This window comes from Phyllobates terribilis, unplaced genomic scaffold (assembly GCF_046119375.1).
Source record: "Phyllobates terribilis strain yellow unplaced genomic scaffold, ASM4611937v1 Scaffold_5__5_contigs__length_657084704, whole genome shotgun sequence".
Taxonomy (NCBI): Eukaryota; Metazoa; Chordata; class Amphibia; order Anura; family Dendrobatidae; genus Phyllobates; species Phyllobates terribilis.
The window spans coordinates 150,994,865-151,010,595 of record NW_027362765.1 but is presented as its reverse complement, the minus strand read 5'-3'; the positions used below and the strand labels follow the sequence as shown (position 1 = coordinate 151,010,595).

Here is a 15,731-nt window from a genome sequence, read left to right as displayed (position 1 = left end):
AAGACAAAGGAGCATTCCAAGGCCATCAGAGACAAGATCGTGGAGGGTCACAAGGCTGGCAAGGGGTACAAAACCCTTTCCAAGGAGTTGGGCCTACCTGTCTCCACTGTTGGGAGCATCATCCGTAAGTGGAAGGCTTATGGAACTACTGTTAGCCTTCCACGGCCAGGACAGCCTTTGAAAGTGTCCTCCCGTGCCGAGGCCAGGCTTGTCCGAAGAGTCAAGGCTAACCCAAGGACAACAAGGAAGGAGCTCCGGGAAGATCTCATGGCAGTGGGGACATTGGTTTCAGTCAATACCATAAGTAACGTACTCCACCGCAATGGTCTCCGTTCCAGACGAGCCCGTAAGGTACCTTTACTTTCAAAGCGTCATGTCAAGGCTCGTCTACAGTTTGCTCATGATCACTTGGAGGACTCTGAGACAGACTGGTTCAAGGTTCTATGGTCTGATGAGACCAAGATCGAGATCTTTGGTGCCAACCACACACGTGACGTTTGGAGACTGGATGGCACTGCATACGACCCCAAGAATACCATCCCTACAGTCAAGCATGGTGGTGGCAGCATCATGCTGTGGGGCTGTTTCTCTGCCAAGGGGCCTGGCCATCTGGTCCGCATCCATGGGAAGATGGATAGCACGGCCTACCTGGAGATTTTGGCCAAGAACCTCCGCTCCTCCATCAAGGATCTTAAGATGGGTCGTAATTTCATCTTTCAACAAGACAACGACCCAAAGCACACAGCCAAGAAAACCAAGGCCTGGTTCAAGAGGGAAAAAGTCAAGGTGTTGGAGTGGCCTAGTCAGTCTCCTGACCTTAACCCAATTGAAAACTTGTGGAAGGAGCTCAAGAATAAAGTCCACATGAGACACCCAAAGAACCTAGATAACTTGGAGAAGATCTGCATGGAGGAGTGGGCCAAGATAACTCCAAAGACCTGTGCCGGCCTGATCAGGTCTTATAAAAGACGATTATTAGCTGTAATTGCAAACAAGGGTTATTCCACAAAATATTAAACATAGGGGTTGTATAATAATTGACCCACACTTTTATGTTTAAAATTTAATAAAATTCAACTGAGCAACATAACTTTTTGGTTTGTAAGATTTATGCTTCTGTTCATAAAACCTACTCTCGTTTGCAGTTTGAAGGCTCTAACTTATTTGCATCTTATCAAACCAGCTAAATCTGCAGGGGGTTGAATACTACTTGTAGGCACTGTATATGTCCCATAGTTTTAAACTGGAAAAAAATTTGATTGAATAAAATTTAAGGTCCTCCAAGGTTTAAGTAGGTCATAAATTCATATGAATACTTGCTCATACAATTGCACATGCCAAAAGATGAATAAGAACAGAATCAAAAATATGACATTAAGTGGAGCACTTACAGGTATTCAAGGTGAAAGAGACCAGCAAAGGCATCATCTCGAATGACAGTAAATGAGTTAGAATTCAGCAAGCTGAAAATAAAGACTGCAGGTTAGAAGCGAACCAGACTTTATGGTGCTCAGAATTAGTCAAGCAGAATTTATTGACTGCTGTTGCAAAGCACTGAGACTCCCGCTGTGTATAGATGGCGCCGTGCGGCCTCCCGCTGTGTATAGATCGCGCCGTATAGATGGCTACGTGCGGCCTCCTGCTGAGTATACGTGTATAGATGGCTACGTGCGGCCTCCTGCTGAGTATAGATGCCGCACGGCGCTCCCCCCAGAGACAGCAGGAGGCCGCACAGCGCCATCTATACTCAGCGGGAGACCGCACGTAGCCATCTATACACAGCAGGAGGCCACACGGCGACATCTATACTCAGCGGGGGGCCGCACGTAGCCATCTATACACAGCGGGGGGCGCACGTAGCCATCTATACACAGCGGGGGGGCGCACGGCGCCGTCTATACACAGCGGGGGGCCGCACGTAGCCATCTATACACAACGGGGGGGGCGCACATAGCCATCTATACACAGCGGGGGGCCGCACGTAGCCATCTATACACAGCGGGAGGCCGCACGGCGCCCCCCCCAGAGACATCAGGAGGCCACACGGCGCCAACTATACTCAGCAGGAGGCCGCATGCAGTCATACACACACACAAACATATACAGACACGCATAAACACATTTGAAACACAAAAATACATACAAACAGACATCACACAATGACATCTGCCCACACACACACACACAAACAGACAGACATCACACACACACACACACACACCTGCCCACACACACACACACCTGCCCACACACACATCTGTGTGTGTGTATGTATAGTGTGTGTGTGTATAATGTGTGTGTATGTATAGTGTGTGTGTATGTATAGTGTGTGTATAATGTGTGTGTATGTATAGTGTGTGTGTATGTATAGTGTGTGTGTATGTATAGTGTGTGTATGTATAGTGTGTATAATGTGTGTGTATGTATAGTGTGTGCGTATGTATAGTGTGTGTGTATGTATAGTGTGTGTGTGTGTGTGTGTGTGTGTATAATTTGTGTGTGTATTTTTTTTTAAGTTAAAAACAAGTAAAATGCATGCGGCATCAATATCAAGACTCCAGATATAAGGGCCTATTCACACTGAATTTTGCAATGCATTCATCTCCTCTTTCCAGGCTTCTATCTAAATCCCTGAAAAATGGCATTCAGATGGGCCTTGACATAGCCATTGATTTGAACAAAGGCAAACCGAGGCTAAAGTCTGAATCTTTAGGCTCCATTTGCTCGGCTTTCAGATGTCTCATTTCAGACAGCACAATCCTGAATTTCAGGGATTCAGTTTTAAGCCTTGTGTAAAGACCTGAATGCAGCGCTGAATGTAGTGTGAATAGGTCCTTACATCCTACACCACTTCAGGGGATTGTTGTTATGGAGTATTGCCCCTGGGTGGCCGCAGTTATGACCACCACCAGGGCTCGCGGTCACCCACCCTTGCTTTTGTATTCTGGGGAGCTGGTATAATGAATATTTGAGAAGAGCCCTAAAGAAGCAAGAACATTGGACAACCAAGAGGTGGTGGCCTCAAGTCAGGTGTAATGTTCAACAGGGCAAGACTTTCTAACCTGCCCACACACACACACACACACATATACACACACCTGCCCACACAGACACACACACACACCTGCCCACACACACACACACCTGCCCACACACACACCTGCCCACAAACACACACAGCTGCCCACACACACACACACACACACCTGCCCACAAACACACACACATATACACACACACATACACACACCTGCCCACAAACACACACACACCTGCCCACACAGACACACACACACCTGCCCACACAGACACACACACACCTGCCCACAAACACACACACACACATATACACACACACACCTGCCCACAAACACACACACACCTGCCCACACACATATACACACACACACATATACACACACACACATCTGCCCACACAGACACCTGCCCACAAACACACACACACACCTGCCCACACACACACACATATACACACACACACATATACACACACACCTGCCCACAAACACACACACACCTGCCCCCCCACACACACACATATACACACACACACCGGCCCACACACACACCTGCCCACACACACACACACACCTGCCCACAAACACACACACCTGCCCACAAACACACCTGCCCACAAACACGCACACCTGCCCACAAACACACACACACCTGCCCACAAACACATACACACACACCTGCCCACAAACACACACACACCTGCCCACACACACACACCTGCCCACACAGACACACACACCTGCCCCCACACACACACATACCTGCCCACACACACACCTGCCCACAAACACACACACACCTGCCCACACACACATATACACACACACACATATACACACACACACATCTGCCCACACAGACACCTGCCCACAAACACACACACACCTGCCCACACACACACCTGCCCACACACACACACATATACACACACACACATATACACACACACCTGCCCACACACACACACACACACACCTGCCCACACACACACACACACACATATACACACACACACCTGCCCACAAACACACACCTGCCCACACACACACACCTGCCCACACACACACATATACACACACACACATGTACACACACACACACACCTGCCCACACACACACACCTGCCCACACAGACACCTGCCCACAAACACACACACACACACACACACACATACATACATACATACATACATACACACACACTCACCATCCCCCGGCTCCATTCCTCCTGCCTGCTCTGTCTCTTTTCCGGTGCAGCACTGCAGGCCGGGGCGCACTGCGTGACGTCACAGCTAGGAGACACAGCCGCGCACAGGGCCGTGGCTCCTAGCAGTGACGCGGCCGGGCCAGCACAGGGAAGTTAACTGCTGCAGTGCTGGCCCGGCCGATGAAGAAGTAGCGGCGGCCGCTGCTGGGGGAACGGTCCGGGCCCCCCCCCTCCCGCCACGGCTACCGCTATGTGCCACGGCGGCCCGCACATATAATGAGGGCAATCCGGCATTAGACACCCCGCCTGGAGCCGCGGGCCCCCTGCCGGCTCGGGGCCCCGGGCGCTCGCCGGATTGCCCTCATTATAATCCGCCTATGCCTACAACTGCTTTACCTCTCACATCATGCGTTATACTGCAACATAGTTCAATTTATCTGCTTATTAAAAGTACAAGTCCATCAATGCTATAGTAACTTACTTTAAAGGGTATTCTCATGTTATGAAATTGCTTTTAATTAGTTAAAAAAAGTCAATGAAACTTGTTTATTTTCATGCTGTGTATCTGCTGTAATTCTCCTGTAATTAGTTTTTATCTTTCATAGTGTACAGTTGTTTTTGACAGAGCTCGGCCACTTGTGCCTGCTGACTGTGTGCAATAGTTACATTCTAGGAGAGAAGTTAACTCATAACATACTAGTCACCTTTATACAGTCCATTGATTTCTATACAGCAGTTAGCTGTTTACCTCCCTTCCACTCCTGCTTCACTCCTGACAAGATGCTGTTATAAATCTTGCAAAATCGTCATCCTGCAGCAACAGTTTCTCTCATGGCAGTTCTAATCATGGCTCTTACTGTCTGGAGCTGGGTGCTCAAATGCTCTGTTATTTCTATGCCAAAAGCCAGGAAGTATGAAGACTGTAAGGAGACTGCAGAGATGAGAGCTGCTCAAGAGGCAATTTGAGATTACATCAGTAAAAATAGATTATTAAGGTGGCCGCGCACATTAGATAACGTTGATTTCAGTGGGAATGGATGATCATCAATATGAATAGGGGTGTCTTAACTTTCCCCAGAACTTTTTATTCACGCAAAGGGAGTATATACCCCCTATTCATTTAGAACATTTATATGATCGGCAGAACCAAGTGTTATATATACATGGAGAATTGAGCATTCAGTGGGCCACTTTCATAATGTATGGCTAATTTTAGGCGTTTTCTGCTTACACAAAGAGACAAATGAGGTTCGGTAAATCCCACTGTAACATCTAGAGATCTTGTAATGCTACAGGCTGAAAAACTTGTTCCATTTCTGGGGGTTGTCCAGGACTTAGATACTGATGACCTATCTGCAGGACAGGTCATAAATCTAAAATTGAAGTCGGTCAGACAACTGGTAACCCCTTCTGTTTTCAGCTCTTGCGGTGGCTGGAAGTAAATTGCATACAAATCCAAGACACAATAGCTTCTTATCCTTCGTCGTAGTCATTCTTGGGTCCTGCTGCGAAGCTCTGATTCACTTCAATAGGGGCTAAGCTGGTTGTTAGTATGTTGGAAGTTGTAGTTTTGCAGTATTCAGCATTGCTATTAGGATATTTGCCATTTTTCATTCCATTAATTTTTTATAACAACTGGTTTCCTTTCTGAAAGGCTATAGTGATCCGTGAAAGGCAAGTAACTTTTCAATTCTTGATTCCTATGACAAATGAAAGTTTATGTAACCTAATATAATGTAATATAATATATTCAATATTATTCTGGCATTGTGTAAATCATTACTACACAAAAGGTGACATCTTATTTTCTGAGCTAATGGACAGGAGAGACCATTGGTCATTGTCTGACTGGTTTAGTAGCCCGTTTCTGAGCAGCTTCATCAGCTGGGAATGTGCATTTAAAGAGGACCTGTCACCAGGTCAAAAATGAACAGTTTTTGCTCTTATTTTATTCCCGCTGCTTACTTGAATATTCCGCTTTGTTGTTTTAAATATATCTGCCATGGTCTTAGCGATATGAGCCTATTTATGTAATGCTAATTTTATGGTCTTTACCAAGTGGGTGTGGCTCACAGGATTCTCTTGGGGCATGTTTTTAGGCTGCTTTAGTTATCCTGTGAGCCATGGCCCTCTGTAAAGACCATAGTAATTAGCACAAAATATAAAGGCCTGTATCCCTAACTGTCAAAGTTGCACTCTGTATTTTTTTAATGCTTAAGGATGTGTCACAGGGTTACCGTGACAGTTTGGAGCCAGAAGACCTCAGCGTCGGAGGGCTCCTACTCCAGCTCCGAGAAGAAGCACTTCTCCGTCATTTTAAATGTGTTTTTTTCTTCCGGCAGAACAGGGGTTTTGCGGCCATATTAGAAATCCCAGTGCTCACAGCTGAGCTTGGTTAGCCACTCCTTTTCCCTTTATAATCTGGGCTCTGATACTAATCCTTGTCAGAGCTAGCTTTTGCTGCATGGCTAACGGAGGGAGAGGAGTTCTTATGAGAAGGAGAATTTGAGGAATTATTTGTGACTGTAGTCTGGTTTGTACGTGTGGTAATTCCTTATGCTTCTCCAGTTTTGGTTTATTCCCCTACCTTCACACCCCGGTGCTTTCCTCTGTTATATATGAGTGTATATTTCATGTGCCTGGAGTTTTCTGTTATCCCCTGTCTGCGTAGCCCTGTTTGTCGGGTTGGTGTACTATGGTGCACAGTAGCGCCCCCCTTCTCTGGGTGGGGGGAGAGATCAGACGGAGGGCTTACTCAGGATTTAGGGCAAGGGTGGAGGCCCTGGCATCCTCACCTTCAGAGGTATCCCGGGGAATACGGCAAGCTAGGGTGCCCCCTAGTGGTAGGGAGAGGGTAGGAGCCCCTGGTCCCTGGTCACCCGACAGCTGTGTCAAGACATTAGCTCTGACCGCAACCGTTTCTTCTGATCCATGATGGATCCTATTACTGGACAGGGCAATTGCAGCAGCTCTCTCTGGAGGTGGCGGATTTATGCACGGTGGTCTTGCAGTCCCCTAATACAGCGGGTGTGGGAGTCCCATCTCTCAGACAAACCGTAGTGGTTTGTGGTTTTTGAGAGAGGCCTGTAAATTGTACTTCAGACTATGTCCGGTTTCGTCAGGTACAGAGGAGCAACGTATGGGAATAGTAATCTCGCTCCTTCAGGGGGATCCCCAAGCATAGGCGTTTTCTCTCCCGTGTGATTCACAATCGCTTCAGACGGTGGAGGGGTTTTTCGGGGTCTGGGCCTTATATATGATGACCCTGATCGAGTCTCCTTAGCCGAGTTCACATTGCACCAACTTCGGCAGGGAGACCGGCCGGCAGAGGAATATTGCTCCGAGTTCAGGAGGTGGGCCACGGATACCAAGTGGAATGACCCTGCACTTCGTAGTCTGTTCTGTGAGGGGCTTAGGTTAAGGGTGAGGGACGCCTTGGCCCTGTATGAGACTCCTGACTCCCTTGAGACAGCCATATCCCTGGTGATTCGAGTTGATCACCGTCTTCGCCAGAGACATAGGGAGTCGGCCCCATGTGTGGGGGATCCGGGGTCCAGGGAGATTAACGTGGAGTCACCTGAGGAACCCATGAAGATGGGTGCGACATCTTTCTCCGGGAAATTGCCGGTAGTCCGGCGTAAGGGGGGAGTGTGTTTCTTTTGTGGGAAAAAGGGCAGTTTCTTGGGTACGTGTCCTTCCCGTCCCCTTAGTAAGCAACCAGTGGAAAACTAGACGGCCCGGGTTGCAAGGAGGTTAGCAACCCGGGTGTACTTATCACCTCAGTTTTTCCTGCCAGCCGTAATTCATGTTGGGGGAGTTAAGGTGGAGGTGTCGGCCTTTCTGGACAGTGGTAGACTGGCAGATTCAGGAGGTAGTAAAATGGAGTGGGTATTGCCAAGGACACTGCCTGGGTACCCAGTTGGCTAAGGTGGATACCCGGTCCATGCCTAGTTACCTGACGGATTTTGAACATATTTTCTCGGAGCAAGGGTGCCAAGAGCTTCCTCCCCATCTTCGCTATGATTGCGCCATAAATCTCGTGCCTGGGGCCAAGCTGCCCAAGAGCAGACTCTACAATATATCTGTTCCAGAGAGACAGGCCATGAGGGATTACATCACGGAAAGCCTGGCTAAGGGTCATAACAGACCATCCTCTTCCCCCTTTGCCGTGGGGTTTTTCTTTGTAAAAAAGAAAGATGGGGGCTTACTCCCCTGCCTGGATTTCCGTGAGCTCAATGCGATCATTGTCCGTGATCCTTATCCTCTTCCGTTCATTCCAGACCTCTTTAACCAAATTGTCGGGGCTAAATGGTTCTCTAAGATGGACCTCAGGGGGGCGTATAATCTCATACGCATTAAAGAGGGAGATGAGTGGAAGACCGCGTTCAATACACTTGAAGTACACTATGTGAATCTGGTGATGCCTTTTGGGTTGATGAACACACCCGCCGTCTTTCAACACTTTATAAATGACATCTTTAGCCATCTGATAGGCAGGTTTGTGGTTATCTACCTTGAAGACATACTAATTTATTCTCCTAACTTTGAGTCACACCGGTAACATGTCAGGCCGGAATTACATATACTTTGAGACAATCAATTTTATGTCAAACCTGAGAAGTGCATGTTCTCGGTTGAGGAGATCCCTTTCCTAGGATATGTGTTGTGTTCCACCGGTTTTCACATGGATCCAGCGAAAGTCCGGACGGTATTGGATTGGGATCGTCCGGAGAATTTGAAGGCGTTACAAAGGCTTTTATGTTTCGCCAACTACTACTGCAAGTTCATAAAGAATTTTTCGGTAGTAGCCAAACCTCTTACAGATATGACCAGGAAGGGGACAGACTTCTCCAGGTGGTCTAGTCCTGCCAGGGAGGCATTTGGTACGTTGAAAAAGTGTTTTTCTTCTGCGCTGATTCTTGTACAGCCTGACGTCTCTCAGCCTTTTATTGTTGAGGTCGATGTGTCTGAGGTGGGAGTGGGGGCTGTGTTGTCGCAGGGTGAGTCACCTGGTAAATGGCAACATTGTGCTTATTTCTCTAAAAAACTGTCACCTGCCGAGAGAAATAATGACATTGGTAACAGGGAACTCTTAGCTATCAAATGGGCTTTTGAGGAGTGGTGTCATTTTTTGGAGGGGGCTCCACAACCTGTGATGGTAGTCACAGATCATAAGAATCTGGTATACTTGGAATTGGCGAAACGTTTAACACCTTGTCAGGCTAGGTGAGCATTGTTCTTTACCAGGTTTATATTCTTTGTCACATATAGGCCGGGCAACAAGAACATTAAGGCAGATGCCTTATCCCGTTGCTTTCCTGGGGTAGGAGATAAGTGTGAACCGGTACCTATTCTTCAAGAGGGGGTGGTTATGGCATCTGTATGCTCCGATCTGGAAAGAGAGGTGGTTGACGCTCAGGGGGACGCACCTGCTGCCTGTCCACTTGGTAAACTATTTGTTCGTGTAAATCTCTGTCTTAGAGTCCTCAGCGAACATCACAATTCGGTGTTGGGACATACATCCTGGTAATAAAGCCAGTGCGGATCTGCTTCCTCAGCGTTTTTGGTGGCCAGGTGCTCATAAGGATGTCCGAGAGTATGTAGCCGCCTGCGGTGTCTGTGCGCATTCAAAGACCCCTCATACTTGTCCATCGGGGGCTCTCCAATCCTGGGAGATTCCCAATAAACCTTGCACTCACTTATCGGTCGATTTTATCAAGGATCTTCTCGTGACAGCGCGGAATACTGTAATCCTTGTAGTGGTTGATAGATTCAGTAAAATGTCTCATTTTGTCACATTACCAGCTTTTCTGAATGCCAAAACCTTGGTGCAAGTTTTCATCAGGGAAATAATTAGATTACATGGGATCCCGACCGACATTGTTTCTGATCGGGGGGTACAGTTTGTCTCTAAGTTTTGTAGGGCATTTTGTCATTTTCTTCCGCGTTTCACCCGCAGTCTAATGGGCAGACAGAGCGGGTTAACCAGAATGTCAGGTGTTTTGTATCTGAAAGTCAGGAGGACTGGGTTACTTATTTACCGTTAGCCGAATTTGCTGTAGATAATCATTGTCAGGAATCGACTGGTAAGTGCCTGTTTTTCAGGGCATATGGGTTCCATCCTCAGTTTAGTTCTTTTATTGGTAATCGCCCTTCTGGATTACCGGAGAAGGAACAGTTTTCATCTTCTATTTTTACCATTTGGCAGGGGGTTAGTAATATTTTGAGGAAGATGGGATCCAAATATAAGAATGTGGCTGATCGGAGACGTTTGGTGGGTCCGAACCTATGTGTGGGTGACTTGGTGTGGCTGTCCTCTAGGAACATTAAGTTGAAAGTTCCTTCTTGGAAACTGGGTCCCAGGTTTATCGGTCCTTATAAAATCATAGCCTTCGTCAACCCAAAAGCGTTTCGCCTTGCTCTACCACCTACCTTTAGGATCCATAATGTTTTTCATCGTTCCCTCCTCAAAAAATATGTTGCATCTTCTGTACCATCATCTCTACCTCCAGCACCTGTCATTGTCAGCGGTAATTTGGAGTTTCAGATTGCTAAGATCTTAGATTCTTGCCTTGTTCGTCGGTCGCTTCAGTATCTGGTACATTAGAGGGGGTATGGTCCTGAGGAGAGGATGTAGGTACCAGCATCTGAGGTTCATGCGGCCAGACTGGTCCGGGATTTTCATTCGTCTCACCCTGATAGGCCTGGTCCTGAGGTTCTGGAGGTCCCTCATAGAAGAGGGGGTACTGTCAAGGGGTTACCGCAACAGTTTGGAGCCAGAAGACCTCAGCGTCGGAGGGCTCCTACTCCAGCTCTGAGAAGAAGCACTTCTCCGTCATTTTAAATTTGTTTATTTCTTCCAGCAGAACAGGGGTTATGCGGCCATGTTGGAAATCCCTGTGCTCACAGCTGAGCTCGGTTAGTCACTCCTTTTCCCTTTATAATCTGGGCTCTCATACTAATACTTGTCAGAGCTAGCTTTTGCTGCATGGGTAACGGAGGGAGAGGAGTTCTTATGAGAAGGAGAGTTGGAGGGATTATTTGTGATTGTTGTCTGGTTTGTACGCGTGGTAATTCCTTATCCTTTTCCAGTTTTGGTTTATTCCCCTACCTTCACACCCCGGTGCTTTCCTCTGTTATATGGAAGGGGGACTTTGGCAGAGCCCTTCCCAGGCCCACTGTCGTCGGACAGCTGGCATCTGGTGATGCGGCTGGTGCCTAGTCAAGAACCAGTTGAATACCTCTGCAAAAACCCCAGGAAGTGAAACCGGAAGAGAAAATGAGAAAACTCCAGAAAAGATAGCAACACTAATGCTTGCAGCACTCACCACTACAGCACATAGGAACTGCAATAAAAAGCAAACCACTAAGCAGGGAGCAGGATTTAATGGCCCACCTAATGATCAGGTGTTGAATACCTCCCAATTATCCCCAGACAGCCATTCCCTGCTAGCTTGCACAACAGAATGAACATAATTCCACCACTGCTTAGTGCAAGACAAAGCAGCGTCCTGTGTAGCCTGGCAACCAGGAAAATCAATGAGAGACACGGCGTCCCGCGTCCTCACACATCCTACAACACCAGAACGCGATGCTCCACAAGATTGGGACAGTTTCCCTGCACGCGTAGTATTTACGCCTCCAGGGTCAGTACAATGGCGGCGCCTGCGACCGAGTAGCGTAGCACCGGACCTGCTCCATTCCCAGGTGGTAGCACAGAATAACGATTCCTAACAAGTGCAACTTTGTTTGTTAGTTACTGTATTTTTCGGACTATAAGACGCACCGGACCATAAGACGCACCCCATATTTTGGGGTAGAAAATAGAAAACAATATTTTTTATAAGATGGGGGTCCATCTTATAGTCTGAATAGGTATAGCATCTTACCTGGGGGGCAGTGGAGCGAGGGTCACAGGAGGCAGGGTCCCTCAGGAAGTCAGCGGCTGCAGCTGAAGGGGTCAGATGCTATGGAGCCTGTGCTGGGCCGGGGCCTGTGCCTGGCTGAGGCCCTTAGCCTGGCCGGTTCCTGTGCTGGGGCCTCTGGCTGGGGCTGAGGCCTCTGGCTGGGGCTGGGGCTGAGGCCTCAGGCTGGGGCTGAGGCCTCTGGCTGGGGCTGGGGTTGAGGCCTCTGCCTGGGGCTGGGGTTGAGGCCTCTGCCTGGGGCTGGGGCTGAGGCCTCTGGCTGGGGCTGAGGCCTTTGGCTGGGGCTGAGGGCTCTGGCTGGGGCCTGTACCGGGCTGAGGACGGGGCCTCGAGCTGGGGCCTGTACCGGGCTGATGCTGGGGCCTCGGGCTGGGGCCTGTACCGGACTGAGGCCGGGGCCTTGGACTGGGGCCTGGTCCCGGCTGCGGCAGGTGCTGGGCTGTGAGCGGCGTTGGGCAGTGAATCAGTGCGGCCTGCGCAGGTTTCCGGTGTGCGCGGCCATCTTCCTAGAGCTGTGATTTCCAGGAAAATGGCCGTCGGAGCTACTGGTCTGCGCATGCGCCGGCTTGGGCAGCCATTTTCCTGTAGATCACAGCTCTAAGAAGATGGCTGCGCACACCGGAAACCTGCGGAGGCCGCACTGCTTAGCCGCTCACAGCCCGACACCGACCCCAGCCCCAGTACCGGCCAGGCACAGGTAAGGTTTCCGCTTACCACTTCACAGTCAGCAATACCACACAATTCAAAGGGTGCGGTGCACGGAATCCTCCAGGTCAGTAACCTCGAGCAATCATCGAAGTAATCAAAAAAGGAGGGGAAGAAAAGAGAAAACTCCCAGTACCGTGCGAAATGGTTATTAAAAAAAAATCACATTTATGTAGGAGCTTACTCCATTAAAAAGTTATGAGAGCAATAAAACCATGAAAAAAAGGGAGGTGGGTTGGGAAAGGAAGGGGGAAAAGCGCATATGAACCTTATGTTTTTCCGACTGAAATAACTCCCAATTGTCGCTCCACTGAACTAAACATTCAGAAAAGAACTTTTACACATTTACATAATTTATTTTATTTTCTTCTAGAAAAGCATCTAAGCTTTTTGAATCCATCAATGATCCTGAAGTAGACTATTCCACAGATTAATAATTTTTTATGGAAAAAAGCCTTGTCACTTATGGAGATTGTATGTTTCTGTTTCCAGGCGGAGGGAGCGCCCCCTTGTCTTTTGAAGGGGTTTACATGAAACAACTTTTACCACTATTTTTGTATGTGTCATTTATGTAAAGGTTAATCATGTCGCCCATTAGACATATCCTCCCAAGGCTAAATAAATTTAATTATTGTAATCGTTCCTCATAACCAAGATTCCCCATGCCTCAGTTTTGTAGCTGTTTTTTTGTGCCTTATCTACCTACTTTCTATGGAGTCCAGCACTGAACTCCATATTGCAGATGCGGTCAAACTAACTCTTTGATTAGTGGTAGTATTACATCCCTGTCCTGCGAGTCTGTGTCTGTTTTTAATACATGACAATATCCATCTGGCCTTAGAAGCAGCTGATTGACACTGCACGCTGTTATTTAGTCTGTGATCTATAAGTACACCCAGATCCTTCTCTACAAGTGACTCTCCTAGTTTTACTCCCCCTAGAATATATGATGTATATCATTAATGCCCATGTGTATAACTTTACACGTCTCCACATTTAAGGGCAATGCTACCAAATACTAACCACTTGTATGTAAACTTCTGAGCCACTTAGTGATGAAAGAAACAAAAGCTGAAATCAATTCTCTCTAGTATTATTTTGAAATTTTACATTCTTAAAATATCATAGTGATCCTAACTGACCTGAGAAAGCAATTACTAGGATTAAGATGCTATTGGGCTGGTAAGTCATTCACCCTGCAGGTGCTGTGTTGCTACTGCTGTTGATGCATGCTGTGCTGAACTTTACAGAGTAGGACCCATCAAGTGGTAAGTGTGACTTACCATTGAAGTCCCTCACTTCTCCAGCGTCACTGCCCTGGGGTTCTTTGCCAGGATAAGAAGTGCTGACTTACAGCCAATAAGTCATGGAAGACACCTTTAACAATTTTGCTTAGCAGCAATAGACTTTTGTAAAATGATGTGTACATGTAGATGTAAATACTTTTATGCCCCAAAATGACAAAAGTATTGAGTGATACCTTTATTGGCTAACCAGAAGAAAAAAAAAAAAAAAAAAAAAAAAAAAAAATTATATATATATATATATATATATATATATATATATATATATATATATATATATATATATATATATATACATATACAGGGTGGGCCATTTATATGGATAGACCTAAATTAAATGGGAATGGTTGGTGATTTCAACTTCCTGTTTGTGGCACCTTAGTATATGGGAGGGGGAAAACTTTTCCAGATGGGTTGTGACCATGGTGGCCATTTTGAAGTCGGACATTTTGGATCCAACTTTATTTTTTTCAATGGGAAGAGGGTCATGTGACACATCAAACTTATTGAGAATTTCATAAGAAAAACAATGGTGTGCTTGGTTTTAACGTAACTTTATTCTTTCATGAGTTTTTTACAAGTTTATGACCATTTATAAAATGTGTTCAAAGTGCTGCCCATTGTGTTGGATTGTCAATGAAACCCTTTTCTCCCACTCTTGGGAGAAGAGCTAGTTCAGGCTTCCAGTATCCGTTGTTTCAGATGCTGCACATCAGATATTTCTACTGCGGTGTTGCTATCAGTGTGTCAAGAGTGGGAGAAGAGGGTTGCATTGACAATCCAACACAATGGGCAGCACTTTGAACACATTTTATAAATGGTCATAAACTTGTAAAAAACTCATGAAAGAATAAAGTTACGTTAAAACCAAGCACACCATTGTTTTTCTTATGAAATTCTCAATAAGTTTGATGTGTCACATGACCCTTTTCCCATTGAGAAAAATAAAGTTGGATCCAAAATGTCTGACTTCAAAATGGCCGCCATGGTCACAACCCATCTGGAAAAGTTTTCCCCCTCCCATATACTAATGTGCCACAAACAGGAAGTTGATATCACCAACCATTCCCATTTAATTTAGGTGTATCCATATAAATGGCCCACCCTGTATATATGCAAGCTTTCAGTCACAGAGGCTCCTTCTTCAGGCAATATTACAAAAAAAAATCTCTACCTGTAGTAAAGTAATTAGATCCCTGCAAGAATAAGGCATAAAAGTCTGAAATAAGTGTGATCCTTGCCTGTCACCTGCTTGGAAGGACTGCTCCTGCATCCAGACTTAGGCTAAGTGCCCACGAAGCAGAAATGCTCCGGATTTTTTCCTCATCTCCCTGGCAGGAAAAATGCATGAGGATTTTACATGCGTTTTTCCTACCAGGTAGAAGCGTTTATCAAGCGTTCTTCACTTGCATTTTCACATGCAGGTTATCAAGCGCTTTTCCAAGCGATTTTAGCATCACTTGGAAAAGTGCTTGACAACTGGTCACACTATATAAATCCATGCAACCGGCATGGATTTATATATTGTGACCAAGTTAATAGTTAAAAAAA

The 15,731-nt window shown here is 46.7% G+C and overlaps 1 long non-coding RNA gene across 1 annotated transcript in view; it reads right to left on the bottom strand.

Annotated features, from left to right (window-relative positions):
* LOC141272453 (uncharacterized) overlaps nucleotides 1-15,731 on the bottom strand; it is a 53,798-nt gene that overhangs the window by 12,441 nt on the left and 25,626 nt on the right. Inside the window, exon 2 of the long non-coding RNA XR_012322015.1 lies at nucleotides 1,392-1,463. This is a non-coding gene — a long non-coding RNA (uncharacterized lncRNA). The remainder of the gene's footprint in view (nucleotides 1-1,391; nucleotides 1,464-15,731) is intronic.